Consider the following 19,792-nt stretch of genomic DNA (forward strand, 5'->3'; position numbering starts at 1 on the left):
CCCAGGAGGACTGGCTTCACCCGCTTAGGCTGCTATCACAAAACACCATGGAATGTAATACGTGTTAAAATGGCTGTGACCAGTTAGAGAAGAAATAAATACTGGGAGAATGTGGAGACAAACAAGGCCTTGTGCACTGTTGGCACTGTTGGCAAGGATGTGGCCACTGTGGAAAACAGTAGAGACATTTCTCAAGAAATTAAAATGAGACATACCACGTGATCCGGTAATTCTACTTCTGGGTATACATCCAACGGAAATGAAAACAGGATTTAGAAGAAATACCTGCACTCCCAAGTTGTCTGCAGCATTATTCATTATAGCTAAAATAAATAGGGAAACAGCCCAATATATGAAAATATTATGTAGCCATGAGAAAGAAGTACCTTCTGCCATTTGTGAGCATGTGGATGGACCTTGAAGGCATTAGGATAAATGAAATAAATCGGAGAGGTAAAGACAAATACTGTGTGATAGCACTTCTATGTGGAAGCTAAAAAAAGCTGAACTTATAGAAACAGACACTAGAATTGCATTACCAGAGACTGGGGTGGGGGAAAAGGGGAAGGGGAGATGTTGGTCAAAAAATTACAAACTTCCAGTTATATGATGAGTACGTTCTGGAATCTAAAGTACAGCATAGTGATTATAGGCAATAATACTGTATTATTTACTTGAAAGTTGCTAAAATAGTAGATCTTAAATATTCTTACTGCAAAAAAGAAATGATAATTAGGTGACATGATGCAGGTGTTAGTGAATGCTATGGTGGTAATTATTTTGCAATATAGAAGCATATCAAATCAACACATCATACACCACACACTTACACAATGCTGGATGTCAATTATATCTCAGTAAAGGTGGAAAAAGATGTAGGATTTTGATAAAATTGGTTATTACTTTGACATATTGATAAGAGAAGTTGCAGAGAGCACTGTTATTCCAAATAACTGGTTCATAGCTCCCGAATCAAGTGGAACTTTTCATAACATCTAGAACATCTGGAAAGGAAGCACACTCCCATTTGCATAATGTCATTGCTTTCTTTCTGAAAAGCACCCCTGTTCCCCAGGGATATTATTGAAGGTGGGATATTATTGCATATCCTGTATTGGAGGTGGGATATTACTGCAGTGGGGGCTGCTATTTGAGGATATCATGAAATCTTGGCAAGTGTGAGAAGAGATTTTTGTCTTTAAAAGGTTGTGTAAAAATACCTTTTCTGGTCTGGGCTTTGACCATTGTCTTGCCATCTTCTGTGGTCCTGGCAGGCACTGTGATGCCTCCCCACCTTCCTGAGGCTTTATGAGTCCAACAGCTCTCAGTCCTTATCTTTGTTACCTCCGTCCCCAGGGAGGCCACAACAGTGTTTTATTTTTATAGTAGAGATTCTTAGAACACTTAATCTTTGGAACAACCCCAACACCATGGGTATTACTAAGACCGGTTTTCACACTGAAGGAACAGACTCAGACATTGCACAACTTGGCCAGGGTCTTGCTGCCAGGAAATGATGAACTTGGGATTTAAACCTCCATTGATCGATCAGCTACCAAAGCTTATACATGCTGTTAGGTGGCAGCATTCAGCAGTATCCCTATTTGGGGAGATTGCGTTCTCTGTTTCTAATCTGTTATTGATTAGCTTAAATTGTTGGAAACCTATTTCAGATACTGAACTAAAATCTGTTTCTTTTTATTTCTGTATAAAATTGCCCTGTAAGAGCTATCCAGAATGTCCACTTTTTTTTTTTTTTAATTTTCCTCCTGACAGTCACTTTCAAATACTTGAATGAAGCTCTCGAATATATTTAGGGACGGATTCATAAAGAGATGGAGTCTGAAGAAGAGCCATAGCATTTGAATTGATGGAAATGAAAGAAACAGACATTATAAGTAATCAACTGAGATAACAATAGAATGATTTGTTGAGGGCTTATTGTGTCCAGTATTATGCTAATCACTGGCTATATGTTATCCCAGGTCATCCTCAGGCTGATTGTGCAGAAGGTGGATGGTATAGTGATTTTATAGATGCAAAAGCATACTCAAGAAATGTGCAGTAATCTGGGGCACCTGGGTGGCTCGGTTCATAAGCAGCTGCCTTGGGCTCAGGTCATAATCCCTGAGTCTGAGATGGAGCCCCACATCCAACTCCTTGCTCAGCACGGAGCCTGCTTCTCCCTCTCCCAGCTTCTCCCCTCCTGCTTGTTTTCTCTCTCTCTCTTTATTTAAACATAAATAAAATCTTTTAAAAAGAGAGAGAGAGAGTTGTGTGGTAATCCACTTCATCCAGGTATTAAGTGACAGATTTGGAACTGGACATATGTGATTCCAAAAGATACGTTTTCCTCACTAGCCTCGGCCTGGGTCTTGGCTATGTACATTAAATTACAAAAACAGTGTAATCTGTTTATAAGTCTGAATTCAGTGGAGTAGAAGCCTGGGAAGGCATTCTTTTTTTTTCAGTCACCACCTTAAATACACTCTGCCAATTTGCTCCATTCTTGTCCTCTGTTAACATTTTAAGAGGATTCCATTGCATTCCATTTTAGGCCTTTTTAGTCAGGACAAAGCCCAGCACATGTAAGTCTCAGATTCCGATCTCATTTCTTTCCTTTTGTCCAGCTCAGACCCAACATCCTAAGCCAGGTAACCTGCAGCGAAGAAGTGCATGGTGAACTCATTTAATCTTTTCCCCTGCCTCTTTCACAGGCATTTCAGGCAGGAAGCAGAGAAGTGGTGGCCAAGTGACCATTAACTGATGATGTTGGAATCATCTTTGACAGCTGCTGCTTCTCTAGGTAAATCTGATCAGCTACCGATGCTGTCAGTAAGGCCAGCATCCACCAATGGGCTGGATTTCAGGAAAGGAAGGACAAAGGGGAAGCAAAATTAAGGTTTGGATGACAGGAAAGATGACATTTATGGAGATGGTCAAGCTGGAAGAAAGTAAAGATAGGCATAATCCAAGGGTAATCAGGATAGGCATAATCCAAAGGGCGTGGTTCTACATGGTGACTTAAATTAGAAGGAGAGTTTTCTCTCCCTTTATGGAACTGGTGTGTTCCAGCTGTTCTAAAATGAACCCAACTGCTCGTGTTAACTGCTATTAGAAAATCAAGGATGTATCCCCACAATGAAAAAAAGAAAATTCTCAATAGACTTAATTAAAAACTTCTGGTGAAGATGGAGTTAAAATGGTGGCCAGCTTCCTAGCCCCTGTGGGATTGATGTCCCACTTAGTGGTTTGCTTCTCCTTGCTGTGATTTTTCGACTCCTTGGTCTCCCTTCGGCTGTCAGTCCTAATCCTAATCCCTTTGGGATAGAATGTAGTGTGGTGTCTATTACTGGAGAAATGGCTGCACAATCCTAAAGCACCCCAAGTTTTCTGGCTGGTTGTAGAAGATGTCACATTTGCATTCAGGTTTTTTTACATGTTTGCTGCCTACCATTTCTTACCTTTGGAACATCTCTAAAAATAACAACCTACTGAGAGCACCCATGAGAGTAATTGTGACCTGTTTCCCTTTATCTTTCCATGAACAAAACTCCTCCAAGAAAATGGTCTGTCGACATGGCATCTTCTATTTCATCAGACTTTTAGTTGTCCTGAAGTTTGACATTCTCTGTGTCTGTATAACATTTATTGGTCTATTATGAGAGAGCTCTCTTTTGAACCAGTTATAAGAAAACCCAATTTGGCAAATGGTAAGTTATGTCCCTACCTCTGCCCTGTGAGTGATTTGATGTCAGGCACCACAGGAAGTTGTGGAGGTTTGGAATGTGAGCATGAACAGAAGACACCAGGAGATCGAAGAACTTAGGAACACCTTGGGAAAGAGAAGAGGCATAAGGAGGGAGGAAAGGGCTACTGGCAAAGATGAAATTACTTTAGAAATATTTCTGCACTGGTTTCTATGCGGGAAACCTATAATACCAATCCCATTGAAAAGACTGGGTCAATAGAGTTACCTCCTGAACTCTCAATTTATAGCACCAACATTTTCTCTAACTTTGTTACAGCTGAAGGCAGGAGTCATGTTGATACAAAACACTATTACAGCTCTTCTTGAAAAGAAGAAAAAGATTTTCACAAATGCTTCCCTTCTCATTTATTGTCACTACCATTTTCCCCCAGACTACTCTCATTCTCGGCCCACATAGGAAATCAGAAGATAATCTAAAATTAAATGATGATAGCTCACAGCTTAAAGCACTTAAAAGAGAAGGGGGGGGCACTGCATCACATCTTGACAAGGCTGGGAATGAGGTCTGGAAGATTGCTGAGGAAGCCCAGAAGAGCTGTTGACCAGTGGGCCGTTGGTACTTTGTGTGACCAGAGAGGACCTGTGAGACATTCTCCTTCCTCATTCCCTGGGATGGTGTTTGAGGTCAGAAAAGCTAGGGGAGAGTTGAGAAAGAATGGAAAGCAGGTATACACAGAGCACTAGTGAGTTAGGAAAACCAAGCTGAACACTTGATTTACTAGTTACCATGTTGTAATATAAACCTACTCAGCATTTCTTTCTGTTCCTAAAATGACATCCTCATAGAATATGAAAACCAAATTATATATATGCACACACATTTATCTTTTACATATATATACCTATATATTTGTGTGATACAGATACATATATATACACACACACAACCTGTGTATTGCACGCTCCACATGCACATAATTTGTAATCAGTACAGGGGTTAACATGAAACACTTCTTATAGTAATGATATTAACTATTTTTATTATAGGATATAAAGCCAGCTCTTCAGCTTACTTTAGCTTTAGTCCCACTTGCCCATATGTGATGATATGCAAATCACAAAAAGGGCCCTCCCGTTTAGCATCTTCCGTTTTCTTGTCAAGGTTCTCTGACTGTTAGAATGTTAGAAGTTAAAAAAAGAAAAAGGTATAGGTGTCAGAATCTGACAAATCAGAATTCAGATGTGTGCTCTGCCACTCACGAGCTATAAAAACTGGGACAAGTTACCTTTCTGGGTCTCAGAGTCCACATCTGGATAATGGCAGTATTTATTATTTCAACAACATGGCTGGGAAATTTAATGAGGTGAAAAGTATGTAACAGTGCTGAGCAGATTGCCTGGCATGTAAGATACACTAAATCAGGGGCTGGCAAACTTATGCCCAAGACCAGATAGTAAATATTTTAGGCTTTGCAGGCCTAACTACTCAAGTTAGTCATCATAGCATGAAAGCAGCCAGAGAGAATATGTAGAAGAATGAGTATGGCCATGTTCCAATAAAACTTTATTTAAAAAAGACATGTGGGTCACTTGGGCCTTGTGATGCGTAGTTTGCAAATCCAAGCTTTGTTTCTTCCTCTTTTCCCAATTTGAGATACAGGTTTTTCATGTGTGTAATGTTGGAAATAGCACCCACCAAAACCTTAGTTTATTTATCGAGCATCTGTTGTGTACAAAGGACTGAGTAAAGTGTGATGAAGAACAGAGTGAATAAAATTTGCTTTTACCCTTCAAGGGCTTAAAGAGTAACAGAAAGTGTTTAACTTATCTAAGTTTGCTCCTCCTTCTTAGCCAGGAAATGGTTTAAGAGTATTTATTTCATGGAGTTATTATGAGGATGAAACAAAACATCATCTTTAAGTGTAGATGCAGTAGCAACCATGGTGGAAAATGGTTATGGGACTGAACCTTTCTGCTATGAAGAACTAGAAAGCTGGAAAAAGTGTATGAATAAACTGTTTTCTCATGTTGGGCAACAGAGAGCATGGGGCTGTGATACTTGAGATCAGGAAGATACCATATTTCACTACAGCTTTCTGCCTGAGACCACCATTCAAACTTCAGCACAAGTAAGTGAAGCCCAATTGAAAACACATTGAGCCTAATTCTCTTTTTTTCTCAAGTGTGTTTCTTTTTCAGGTAGTGGTTTCACTGGGTGGAGTCAGGAGAGAATAGAGTTTGGATGCTGATGTTGCAGGAAGTTTACAGGTCAGGTTACTGAGGAGCAGACAGAGACACATAAGATGGCTTCAGAAAGCTGCATCAGGGTCCCTTGGAGGGTTTGGGTGACTAGAAAGCTGTGTCACAGAACTCATAGATCAAGATTCAGGAAGATTAGGCCAAAAACAGCTATTGGATAATGAACTGAACAAAATTGAGGATGCTTAGGAGAGGAAGATGGAGTTACAGCTGTCCACCATGGAGGGGCCTCATGAACATTCGATTGAGATCTCAGAAAATGAATATCTTAAGAGTAAGGTTACCCTAGCTCTAGAAAAAGGGCTACTCTAGAATCATTATAAAAAAGCTTAAAACCAAGCCTTGATAAGATAAAGCTGATCTCTCAATAAATTAAGTGCCTGCCAGAGCAAAACAAAATTAATTAGTCTTAAAATTGAGACTTCTATAACAGCATTGAATCCACAATTGAGTATATATAATGTGTTTGAAGACATGTGAGGGAGTAGGAAAATGTGGCACTTAACCAGGAGAAAAGTGAGTCAATAGCAACAAAGCCAGAAATAACACAGAGCTTGAAATTAACAGACTTGTTGCTCTTTTTCTTGGCCACACCCACCTCTCAGACTCTAGTCCCTGACCCATAGCAACCACTAATCTAATCGCTATGATTTGTCATTGCAAGAATGTAATAAGTGAAATTATGCAATCGTCAGTCTTTGGGGATTGGCTTTTCTCACTCAATTCACCTAATTCCCTGGAGAATCATTCAAGCTGTTGCATGTATTGACCGTTTGTTCCTTTTACTGAGTAGTATTCCATGATGTATATGTGTCATTGTTTATTTCACTGTTCATCTGCTGAAGGACCTCTGGATTATCTCTCCATTTTGGCTATTACAAATAAGTCTTCTGTGAACATTTGTGTACAGGGTTTTTTGTATGGACATAAGTTTTCATTTCTCTGGGAAAAATGCCCAACAGTACAACTGCTGGGTTCTATGGGAGTTTCATGTTTAGTTTTATAAGAAACAGTCAAATTCTTTTCCAGGGTAGCTTTATCATTGTATAATCTCACTAACAATGTATGAGTGATCCAGTTTTTCTGCATCTTTGCCAGCATTTAATGTTGTCACTATTTTTGTTATTTTAGCCATTCTAATAAATTATGTGAGATGCATTTTAAACATGAAGGCATAGATGGGTTAAAAGAGGGGGAAAAAAAATCATTGACCATAGTAAAGATGCAGTAATTGTGTCAAGGATAGGCAACTTAGAGTTCAAGGAAAAGAGTATTACCAGAGATAAAGAAGAAGATTTAATAAGGATATAAATAATGAATTATTATTCATTAAGAAGACAAAACAGTCTTAAATGTGGGTGCATCTATAACAGAGCCTCAAAACATATAAATCAAAAAGTGATAGGACTGAAGGCAAAAATAGACATATCCATTATCAGAGTTGGACATTTTAACACTTCTGCTCTCAGTAATTGATTTGACAAATAGACTGAAAGCTATAAAGATAAAGATTTAAACACTGCTATCAGCCAACTTGACCTAATAGATAATTATAGCACACTGTTCAACAATTGTAGGACACTTTCTTTTCAAGGGTACATGGAATATTTATCAAAGGAGACTATTTGCTGGACAATCTAAGTGTGTTTATAAATTTAACATTATTGAAATCTTATAGAGTGTATTTTCTGCCCATAAAGAATTAAGCTAGACATCAGTAACAAAATACACAGTTCTTAAATATTTGGAATAAGAAACACTTCTAAATAATATATTGACCAAATAAAAAGAATTACAAAGATAATTAAGAAATACTTCACTAAATGGTAATAAAAACAAAGTATTAAAGTTTGTGACGTGCAGGTAAAACGTTCAGGTGGAAAGTTATGATGGCAGATCTTATATTAAAGGGAAAAGTGGTTTGTCTTTGTTTTTGTTTTTGTTTTCTAAGATTTTATTTATTAGAGACAGAGCACAAGCAGGGGAAGCAGAAGAGGGAGAGGGAAAAGCAGACTCCCTGCTGAGCAGTGATCCTGGGGATCATGACCCAAACCGAAGGCAGATGCTTAACTGACTGGCCATCCAGGTGCCCCAGAAAAATGCTTTTAAATCAACCATGTGTATTTGCACCTTAGTTAGAAAAAATCAAAGGAAACTATACCCAAAATGCACAGAAGAAAGAAAATAATATTAATGAAACAGAAGTTGAGCAAATAATAGAAAAATCAGTGAAACAAAAAATTGATTATCAGAAAAGACTAAAATTGAGAATTTATTTTTCTCATCTGGGATTCTGCAAGAGAATTAGACTTAAAGAATATTATTGGACCGTTTTCTGTTTTTTTCTAAGTAAGTTGCATAGCCAATTCTATTTTAGATAAATAGAAAAAAGTATTTATTTTTATATAACAGTTGCTTTAGAGCATTAGGGTTTGTTTCTTTTTTTTTTTTTTTTTAAAGATTTTATTTATTTATTTGACAGAAATCACAAGTAGATGGAGAGGCAGGCAGAGAGAGAGAGGAAAGCAGGCTCCCTGCTGAGCAGAGAGCCCGATGCGGGACTCGATCCCAGGACTCTGAGATCATGACCTGAGCCGAAGGCAGCGGCTTAACCCACTGAGCCACCCAGGCGCCCCTAGGGTTTGTTTCTTTTGTGGAATCCTAGTTGAGAACAGTTGCCTCCTGGCTAGTAATAAAAATTGTATTCATTTTTTTTGTTCATTTGTTTTAGAATGTTTATTTTCTTATTTTAAAGAGAGAGAGCTGTGGGAGGGGCAGAGGGAGAGGGAAGGGACAAAATTTCAAGTGAATTCCCTACTGAGTGTGGAACCTGAAACCAGGCTCTATCCTTTGACCCTGAGATCATGACCTGAGCTGAAATCAACAGTTGGATGCTTAACCGACTGAACCACTCCTGCACTGATAAAAATTTTAAAAGAAAATAGAAATTGAAAATTACCAATATCAGAAATGTAGAAGGGGCCATCACTACAGATGCTGTGGACATTAAAAATTAGTAAGGAAATACTGTATTTATGCCATGAAATGAGAAAATAATAACAGTTCAACTGTGTTGAATTTAAGTAAGTTAAATATATAATTTAAAACCTTCCTGTATTCCAGATGCAAGTTATTTAACGGGAAAACTTTAACTTGCATTTAAAAAAGAAATATTTCCAGTTTTACAAAAACTTGTTCAGAAAAAGGAATTAGAAATGCTACTCAACTTTATAAGGTACACATAGCTTTAATGTCACAGTCCAGTATCATTCATTAATATATGTATGTATGTGTGTGTGTGTGTGTGTGTGTATGCAGAAATTTTGACAAAACAGTAGAAATCAAATCTGGATATATATAGTTGGATAGCATATATGACAAAGTGGATTTATCTCACAAAGAATGCAAGGTTGTTTAAACATTTTTAAATCAGTGATTTAAATCAATTTAATAAAATTAATGAATCAAAGCAATATATTAACAGATTAAAGAAGAAATATTATGTGATTATCTAAAATTCAGGAAAAAGCAAAATTCAACACCCATTTGTGACAAAAACTTTCAGCAAAGTAGGAATAGTAGAGGGTCTCTCAGTCTAACATTTAATGGTGAAGGACTGATTGTTTTCCCTTTGATTTTGGATCAAGACAAAAAAGGTTACTCCTGTTACTTCTGTTAAACCTTGTGCTCAAAGTAATGGCTAGTGTAATAAAGCAAAAGTTAAAAAACATATAAAAGGAAAAATGACAATATAAATGTATACATAGAAAATTTGGGGGGATTTATCAAAAAAGATCCTAGAACCGACATTTGACTTTAGCATGGCCACAGAATAGAGGATTGATATAGAGAAATTAGTTGCATTATATGTAATAGCAATACATGATATGAAGATTGAATTTAAAAACCCACTGCTGGCAACAGCATCAAAATATTAAGTTACTAGATGTAAGTATGTGCAAGAACTTCTCCCTGAAAACTAAAAAAGTTACTGAGCAAAACTGAAGATCTACATAAGGGAATAAATAAACTATATTCATGGATTGGAAGATTAAGTATGTTAATGTAAATTTAATATAAGATGTAAAATTCCCTAAATTCTTCCTAGAGATTTTCAGTGTAATCTCATAATCCCAACGCTTTTTTTCTTCTAAAAATTGGCAAGCTGATTCTAAGATTATTTGGAAATACAAAGGACCTAGAAAAGGAAAGAAAGAAAGGAAGGGAGGGAGGGTGGAGGGGAAGGAGGGATCTTAAAGAGGAGAAACAAGTTAAAAGGTATATACTACCTGATTTCAGAACCCATCATGAAGTTAAACGAATGAAGAAAGTGTGATGGTGGCTAACAATAGATCTTTAATGTTTATATATATTTTTATTGCTTTTTTTTTAAAGATTTTTTTTTTTTTATTTATTTGACAGAGATACACAGCAAGAGAGGGAACACAAGCAGGGGGAGTGGGAGAGGGTCAAACAGGCTTCCCACTGAGCAGGGAGCCCTGTGTGGGACTTGACCCCATTGTCTGGGGATCATGACCTGAGCCAAAGGCAGAGGCCCAAGGGCTGAGCTACCCAGGCACCCCCTGGATCTTTAAGGTTTATGAAACAGAATAGAGAGTTTAGAAATAGACAAAAGTTATAAAATCAGTGTGATTTTTAACATGAAGAAAATACATAAATGGCCAATAAACACATGAAAAATTACACATTATTAGTCATCAGGGGAATGCAAATTTATATGAAAATATCATTATACTTCTGAAATGGCTTAAATTTAAAAAGCCTGACAACACTAAATGTTGGCTACGATGTTACGCAATTAGAATTCTCTTCTGTTGCTGGCAGGAGTATGAAATGGTACAACCGATTTGGAAACTGGCCGTTTCTTTTAAATTGAAACCTGCTTTGACCTTATAACCAAATAATTCTACTTCTAAGTATTTAATCAAGACAAATGAAAACATATGTCCACAAAAGACTTTTATACACATATTCATTGCTGCTCTATTAATGCCCCGAACTGAAGGAATCCAAATGGGCACCAATAAGACAATGCAAAAACTGTATCGTAGCCATCAAAGGAAACTGTCCTTAACAGTTTAAAGGAAGTATTTGAAGCTTAGTGGGATGGATGCCTGCTTAGTTAGCTTTCTCTTGCTTGGGTTGAGGGGGTTGGGGTTTAGATGCACTATTGTGAGTGTTCAGGAATGATGGTAAGAAAGGAGGGGCATCCTACAGTGCTGCATGTCACGTCCTTCGGGAGTCAGTCATCACATTCCTTGAGTTATTTTCTGTAATAGAGTTGTTTTCTTCTTTACTGGTGGGTGAATTTCTTGAGGATAATAATGGCCTTATTCATCATCTTATCTTTCCTCCCTGAAGTTTATCATAAAGTGAGGTAGCATTCGATGAAAAGATGCTGAAAGAGGGAGCAAATTTGCCTCTGGAGGTTTTATTATCACTACTTCTGCTGAGATACAAAGTTTTGTTATTAAAAACAACAACAACAAATGTAAACAACAGTTACAAAGTGAATTTTTAAAGAACTTTACTCTCAAGAGAAGGGGACATAAAACAAGCCCAGTATAAAAATGGAAAAAACCCTTGACTAAAAGTGACATTTAAAAACCAGATTGAAAAGATAAGAGAGAAAAAGGAGAGGGAAATCAGATACCCAAGCTTTCTGAACTTAGAAAGGAAAAAAGCAGAAGAGATAGATCAAAAAATCAAAACTCCATTAAGGGAAACAAATGGGAAGTAAAGGGAATAGAGTGTCCCTGCAAGATACAGAAGCGTTTTGATTGAGCTGTTGAAACAGAGGAAGGTTGCAAGAAAACAGGGAGAGGTCGTAAAAAACAGAGGGAGGTTACCTGAAAACGGGCCACTGGTACTGGGCAGCGAAGCTGGGATTGACATTTGCTTTGATCTCACCGTCCACTTAATGATCTGCTGTCTAGATTATGCACCTCTTGATATTTACCCATAAACTGTGATAAGCAGCTTAGAATAATACCTGCCTGTGAAGGATCCATGCTACAACTCAGCCATCTTGCATTTTTCTAGCTACAGTCATGTCCCGTCAAACTCTTTAACACTGACCTTGAGACCACATGGCTTCACTGTTGAGTGCGTTCCCTTCAAAACGTGCTGTAGGGGCACCTGGGTGGCTCAGTGGGTTAAAGCCTCTGCCTTCGGCTCAGGTCATGATCCCAGAGTCCTGGGATCGAGCCCCGCATTGGGCTCTCTGCTCAGCGGGGAGCCTGCTTCCTCCTCCTCTCTGCCTGCCTCTCTGCTTACTTGTGATCTCTGTCAAATAAATCAATAAAATCTTAAAAAAAAAAAAAAAAAAACATGGTGTAAATTCTGGTGTCTTCCACATCTGAGAGGATCAGTGTGAGGTGTATTCTTTCGCGTATACAAGAATGAATAGGAAGGAGGAAAGTAAAATAATGACTACTTTGATAGCAGAATGTGTGGCCCTCTTCCTTGGATATTATCTGGCATTTGAAGGCCTCAAAATATTTACTGTGGTCTGAGGGGCAAGCTGCCTCTCTTCCACTGTCCCCTTCTACAAAATCAAAATCGGTTTAGATTTTATTTTTAAATATAACATTCAAAGAGAGTTGATAGCTTTGAATGAAGGATGGTACATGAACAAAATGCGTTCAGAATGAGGGTGTCCTGAATCATATATGAAACATGCAAATATTTCAACAAGCAAAAATCACCTGAACCTGGACAAATCATTGAGGGTTTGGTTGATCTATAAACAAAACTTTGGGTGAAGAAAATCTGGAAGAAAAGAGGCAATTATTTTATGCTTTGGGAATTTGGTTATTCGTTTCACATTTGCTGCTATTAAAACAAAACAAAACAAAAAGCCTATCACAGATGTAGTGGCTTCAAAACCCACCAGCGTCTTATCTTGTAGTTCTATAGGTCGGAAGTCTAGCATGAGCCTCACAGGGCTAAAATCAAGGCGTCTGCAGGGCACCGCTCCTTTCTGAAGGCTGGAGGGAAGAACTCATTCCCTTGCCTTTTCAGCATCTACAGACTGCTCACACTCCTTAGGTCTTGGCCCCTTCTGCCTCCTTCTTCCAAGTGGGCAATGGTAGGTGGACCCCTTCTCACCTCCCATCTCTAACTTCCCCTTCTTCCTTTGACTGCTTTTAAGAATCCTTGTGATTACATTGGGCCCACCTGGATCATCTATTTTCAAGTCAGTTTGATGAGCAATCTTCATTCCAGCTGCGACCTTAATTTCCCTTGTGATGTAACATAACATACTGGGAATTAGGGTGGGGACATCTCTGGAGGATTATTATTCTGCTTGCCAGGGCTGGCTTGTGATTTCTGCCTCTGACACAGCATGCTATATGATGGCAGTCCCTCCTGAACTTGGACAGTCCCCGCTACATTTGCTTTAAAAATATACATGTTCCAGCCCATGTACAGAATCGACCCTGGCACCTTATAGGAAAACATTTGAGGCTATTAAAATAGGCAAAGTGTTTGTGAGCCTCCTTTTTAAACTTTTTGGGTCTTTACACACCAAAACTAAGTTATGAAAACTTGATAATCCTGCTAATCCAAAAAATTATTTAGTAATTATGCTTATAGTTAGTGCATGTAAGGGTCCGGGTGCTATGTCCTGTCATCAAAGAATCTTTAGACCTTATAAAACAGTGAACCAGTCATCCATCTACCCATCCTTCCATGCTTCTAAATTCTATTGCATGTTCAGTATGGGCAAGCCCTGTGCTGGGCCACAGGTGATTACAGTGGTTCCTGTACCCAGAAGCTATTACAGATGCAGATTCCATTTCTACCTGAGCTCCAGCATATCTCCAAGTGTCCCTTACCCCACTTCTAAAAAAATCATTTTGCTGCTGAAATGAACAGCTCTGCATTGCCTTTGCACTACCCAATCAAGGTAGCCGGAAATCTGTTCACATATGAATTTTAGGAAGGAGATATTCTGTTTCAGCTTATATGGATTTAATTTGCCACAAAAATGATTGGATATACTCTTTGAGCCCTTATGGCCACTTGAAGATACTGACTATTGCCAACAGTTCTCTGCAAGACGCCTTTGATCCATCAACTCCTAAGAAGAAAAAACAGAAAACCTATTGTTAACATGATGAACCAGCCTTGTAATAAAAGAAATTCAAGCAACGTTTTACCAAATGGTGCCCTCCATAAAAAGAGTATTTTTTTTTTTTTCTTTCTGTCACAGGCAGCAAGAAAGCATTTGTTTGAATGACCATTTCCTTCTCTTGCTTTTGTAGGGCAGCCAAAGCCATTTTAGGATGGTGAGAGACATGCCGCCAGCACATTGGAAATGCGTCTCTGGTGGACAGGAAACATTATGAGTCACACTCGAAGTTCTCTGTTGTTCGGAAGGGGTGAAACCACTTTGACTTCAGGAGGACTGAAGGTGTTAGGAGCTGCTTGGCATTTTGACTGTGTTTTCTGAGACGAATATGTATGTACGACTGCCTGGGGAGAAACCACACACAACAGAGCCTGAAGCGACTAAAGACTAACACCAGGTGATATATTGCCCTTACCATTAGTCATATGGTATGCAGTGTAAACAGAGTGAAGCAATTTGCTACTTTCCTGGGTTCCATTATGTATATGTGTTTATTTAATCAGGACTAAATGATATTACGTGAAGTTCCCCTTGCCCTCCTGAGGAATCCAGATTCAACACTTTCAGCGCTGTTCAGTGCTGGAGAGCGAAGAAAGTGTAACCATAGTGATGGAATGGAAATGATTTTCTTTGTTCAGAGGCTTCAATATCCAACAGACATTACAGTTTTCAAGGTCAAAAATATATTAGGATGAGATAAAAATTAAAGAAAAATGTGCTGGCTTAGCTACAAAAGCTAATTTAGTTTATGCATTATAAATTATGTTAAAATGACTAAAATGAGATTTCTCAGCAAGAACTAAATGTGTGGTTTCACAAAACTAATTTCCAAAGATGAACATGATTACAGAATTTAGCTTTAAAAGCTTTTCAGGCCATCAGAAAAAACAGCAAAGCTATCAATTATCAGACTTTAGTGGTGCCTCTGTCAGAAATATAATGGTATTTTTAGCATTCTGCTCAGCGTTTACTAAATTAAGAATGTCTACAAACAAATCAATTAATTGGGGCATTATTTAATTAAGTAAAACATGTGATCTGCCAAAGAACCTTAAGCAGACGATTATAACAAACATCCCAGTAGCCTTCTCCTATTGAGGGAGATAGCAGGCCAGCAGTAAAAAGATGGAAACTACAGGAAATGAAATGTTGATCAAACAAGCAAACATAGCCTCATGCTTTTCTGATTCATACTGCATACTTATGTAATTTTAAAAAGTGCTTGTTTTGAAAATCTGTGATTTCCTGGGAGAAGGTCACTGCTATCTGTCAGTCATTCCAGTGCTATTAGGTGGATGTGTGCAATATGTGAGGTGGATATATATATATTTTTTTGGTAGCAATGCATATATAAACATAAAATAATCTATATTCTCATACATGGCACACTTAAGTCCCTGGGTGCTAGGAAGTTACTGGGTTCCTGTTTTTTGCTTTCCGTAAACAGTTCAGATCCAGAGAAAGGTTATTTTGGACCCCACTATCAGCCAGACGCTTTCCCACCAACCATCCCATTCAGCCTTTCAGCAGTTCTGTGAGTTAGGTATCAAGACCTTAGTTTTAAAGATGTTATTTATTTATTTGACAGACAGAGATCACAAGTAGGCAGAAAGGCAGGCAGAGAGAGAGGAGGAAACAGGCTCCCTGCCGAGCAGAGAGCCCAATGTGGGGCTCCATCCCAAGACCTGAGCTGAAGGCAGAGGCTTTAACCCACTGAGCTACCCAGGCGCCCCTCAAGACCTCAGTTTTAAAAGGGAGTCTGAAGTTCCAGGAGATGAAGTACTTTGCCAGTACTCAAACACCTGGTAATTTCAGAGCTAGGATTTAGATCCGTGATACTGATACTGAGTCCTGAACACTTCCTATTATTCCAGTATGGACTAACACAGATTGAAATGCAGTTGCACAAGAAGATGCCACCATGCTGGCCAACAGAGTCCTTAAAATAATACTGTCTCCAAAGAGAGTAAGCAGTGATTTGGTTGGGGAAGGAGTAGGTGAGCCGTGGATTACTGTTTGGGCAAATCAGAGTATCTAATTGCCTAATTCCATGAGGTAACATGGGAAAGGTAAGACTGCCCGTTCACCTACAAACAACCCAGAGTAATGTTCTATCGTTATTTGAAGTAATTGCAAGTATGGACCAAAAGGAAGTTAAATGAAGTAAGTTGGAGAGCAGCGTCGTGATACCAGGAACAGATGTTCAAATAGCGATGTTATGATCTGTTAGAAATTTTAAGGTCAAATTCCTCCCTTTTTGTTGGTGAATATTATCTTCTGGCACATAACAGAATAATGAGCTTGCATATTGGGCAATATTCTCATGAACTCTATCAAACACTTTAAAATAATTTTCAGAACTCATTTGATCCTGAGCCAGTATTATTGGTCCTACCCAGGTGATTGTCCCCATTCAGGCCACTTGGTCTTCTGGTGCCCTTTGTTCTTTCTTTGTTCCCTTTTCTCCTCTCAGATCCGGGTGTGTCCCTGTTATGATTATGCATCTGAGCTTTCTTCTCCTGCTGGGTTTATCTTTCTGAAAATTTCTCGCACAAGACATGAATGTAAGTCTGCAAATCAGGGACACCTGATAATCTGCGAGTGATCAGGAAACCAGGAGAACATGAAAGTGCTTTCAAATTCTTGTCTCCCCTAAATATTAATTTTTAAGTCAAAGCTTTGTTACCTGTTAGTATCTGCATTTTTATTACTAAGTAATAGATTAAACTTTTAATGAAATGCCATGTGAGAAATTGACAACTTTCCACTCAGTGCCAAGAATAAAAGAACTTACTATGTCTGTCATCAAACTGGAGAGAAAGCATCTTATTGCTCAGCCCATCCCTGATGACTGGGCGGGTGTTGGCTGTCCTGGCAGGAGCTATAGGAAGGAGCCCAGACGGACTTCACTCTCTGCTCAGGAGAGACAGTGTGTGACCAAAATGCTTTGCTCTAATTAGGGTAATTTTGTATGCGATGGGGAGAAACAACCCCTTAAATATCAGTGTGGGATTCAATAGCAAAATATGTCTAGACATTTGAAGCCTTCCATACTGAAAGAAGTTATTGAAAAATGATTCATTTTTACATCCTCCACCTGCTGCCCGATTCTTCATAATATTGATTTGTGAGAGAAAGAACTTTCCCAAATGATAGTACTGAGATGGGTTGCTAATAAGATACATAATTTTAAGCACTCAGCCGAATTGAGCATCAACTATGTGTTAGATGCTGTTCAGAAAAATCCGAGTAACTGTCTTTATTGTCTCAATTCCATTTTCATAACATTTTCTTTTGTCCTTCATACCATTCAGAGTTTAGGATCACTTAAACATGGATGATGTTTTATTTCTTTTTTTTACCCCAGAGCAGGAAATTATAACCTTGAAAATGTGCTTTTCATTTAAAGATAGATATTTATTATCATAAAATTAAAGTTGTTTTTCTCTTATCTCACTAATCTGGATACTTTAGAGACAGTGTTTTAAATATTCTTCTGCATCCATTGGTTGTTTTTTTTGTCGTTGTTTTTTGTTTTTTACCTGTAATTACAAGAATAAGGTCTAATAGTGTTTAAAAAAAATACTTTGTTTTTCTCACCCATCAAGGAGTCAGAATGTAGTTGGCTACTCTTGTTCATGCAGCTTGATGTCAGGGGCAGCATCTCTGTGATTTTCTTTACCTTTTCCTGATCATCACAAGATGGTTGCTGCTGCTCCAGACATCAAGCCTATATTCATGTAGAAAGTAGAAGGGCAAGTGTAGTGCTAGAGATGTATGCTTCTTTTATCCTACAGCAAAACTTTCCAGATACTCTATCTAGCAAACTTCAGCTTACCCAAATTATTTGGCTAAAACTCAGGCATCTGGCCCTTCCTGGCTTCTAAGAATCTGAGACAGTGAGTAGGTTGGTCTTTTGGGAATGGGTCTCAGTTTACCTATCCAATAGTGCCTTACATCTCTTGCAAACTACTTTCTATTTTAACGAGTAGGATTGATGCTGGGACTGAGGGAAATAAGCTGTAACTTGAGGCTTTATTGTATCGGAAAAGAAAATGGACTTAAAATCGTATCATCTGGGTTTAAATCTCAACTCTGTAGTTCCCAGGTTATGATCCTAAGCAAGCTACTTACTTCTACAAGCATCAGTTTCCTCGTCTATAAAAGGAGATAAGAATTCCTCTCTGGAGATATGCTGAGGATGAAATGAATAAGATGTCTTAGAGTATCAAGTACAGATTTGAACAGACAGAAATTCACAAATTCATGTTTTCATTATTTCTTTCATTCATATAATCAGTTGGCCAAAATAAATTGTATTTCAGAAAAGCAATTAAGAAGAGAACCTCACTGGTCAGGTTTGTGTCTGTAAGGCCAAAGATGCAGTAGTTGCTCATTTCAGGGTCTTGTTCCTGAGGTGGGGTGTGTGTATGGGGGGGGGGGGTTGGGTTTACTCCTGCCTCTAGATGGTGATGAGGCAGGGAAGGAGGGAAGAAGAAAATGAACTTTTATTGACCATTGCCTACATGTCTCTCTTAACTTCACATTGTTTTTTACCCGATGAAGCAGATACTCCTTTTCTCCCATGTTAAACCAAGCTATTAAGCTACAAGCAGAATGGCTTTGACCTCTCATCTTTCTAAGTTGCATGTATTATACCATTTTTCCATGTTATTCAGCCTCTTACATACCTGGGAACCCATCGTCAGTTCCTGGAGGCTGGGCGGAAACACGAAGACAGTTTTGTTAAATACTGCTCAGGGTCGCACACCAAATCTTTCCTTACTTTCAACCTCCAACTGATATTCCACAAATAGTTTGGTACCTAATTATCTCTCTCCTGAGAGTGTATTTCTTTCCTATCTTGACTTCTTCCATCCAGTTCCTATCAGAGGGAAAGATAGCCATTTCTCAAGACTAATTTGGAATCTGAACTTTAGGAACTATTGTCCACTTCTTCAAGTGCTGCCACCTCTCTGAAGTTCACTGTGCCATCTTTGCTGGTGTCTCCAGATGTAGCCAACATGGCATATCTACATTTGTTGTGGGTTTATTCCTCAGACCTGTGATCTGGAAACCTTGCCATATATAGGTTATAGAACACTGCCATGGACAGTCATTTCTAAATATGAACATGTGAACATAAATATGGCTTCTGGACAAGGAAATACAATCTCTTTTGTCCTGTGCTCTTCCCTCTATCCATCTCTTTCTTCCTCCATCCTTGTCTCTGCTTTTCTCCTCCCTCTCTACCTCTCCCTCTCCTGCGTATCTGAATAATCTGCAGGAGAGGGGCACTCTGAGAGATGAATGGTAATCTGTATGTACCACACTGATGTATCACAGACTGCAAAATGATCCCTCCTGAAGAATGGCACATGCAATCAAACCCATCATTACGTTGTTGCCAGACATGCTCTGATCAGCTTCTGTAAAAGATCAAAATAGGCATGATGATTAAAGCTAAATACAATTCCTGGCTTTCCTCTAGGGGGAGCTGGTGGTCAGGCTAGAGAAAAGCAACTGTGCGATTGGTCAAAAACTAGTGAGAAAGCTCTAAATGTCGGCAGCATCACAAGGCTCGGTGGAGCTGAGCAATTCATCCTAAACCTGTGGAATTAAAAAAATACCAGAAACTCCCAGGAAAATACCAGAGAAACAAC

General features: G+C 38.5%; 1 long non-coding RNA gene across 1 annotated transcript in view; it reads left to right on the forward strand.

Moving 5' to 3' along the window:
* The first annotated feature begins 2,717 nt into the window (after positions 1-2,717).
* The window catches only part of LOC131813096 (uncharacterized), a 59,671-nt gene continuing 42,596 nt past the window's right edge, over positions 2,718-19,792 (forward strand). The window contains exons 1-2 of the long non-coding RNA XR_009346598.1: positions 2,718-2,806; positions 14,263-14,526. This is a non-coding gene — a long non-coding RNA (uncharacterized LOC131813096). The remainder of the gene's footprint in view (positions 2,807-14,262; positions 14,527-19,792) is intronic.

Source organism: Mustela lutreola, chromosome 12 (assembly GCF_030435805.1).
Source record: "Mustela lutreola isolate mMusLut2 chromosome 12, mMusLut2.pri, whole genome shotgun sequence".
Lineage (NCBI taxonomy): Eukaryota > Metazoa > Chordata > Mammalia > Carnivora > Mustelidae > Mustela > Mustela lutreola.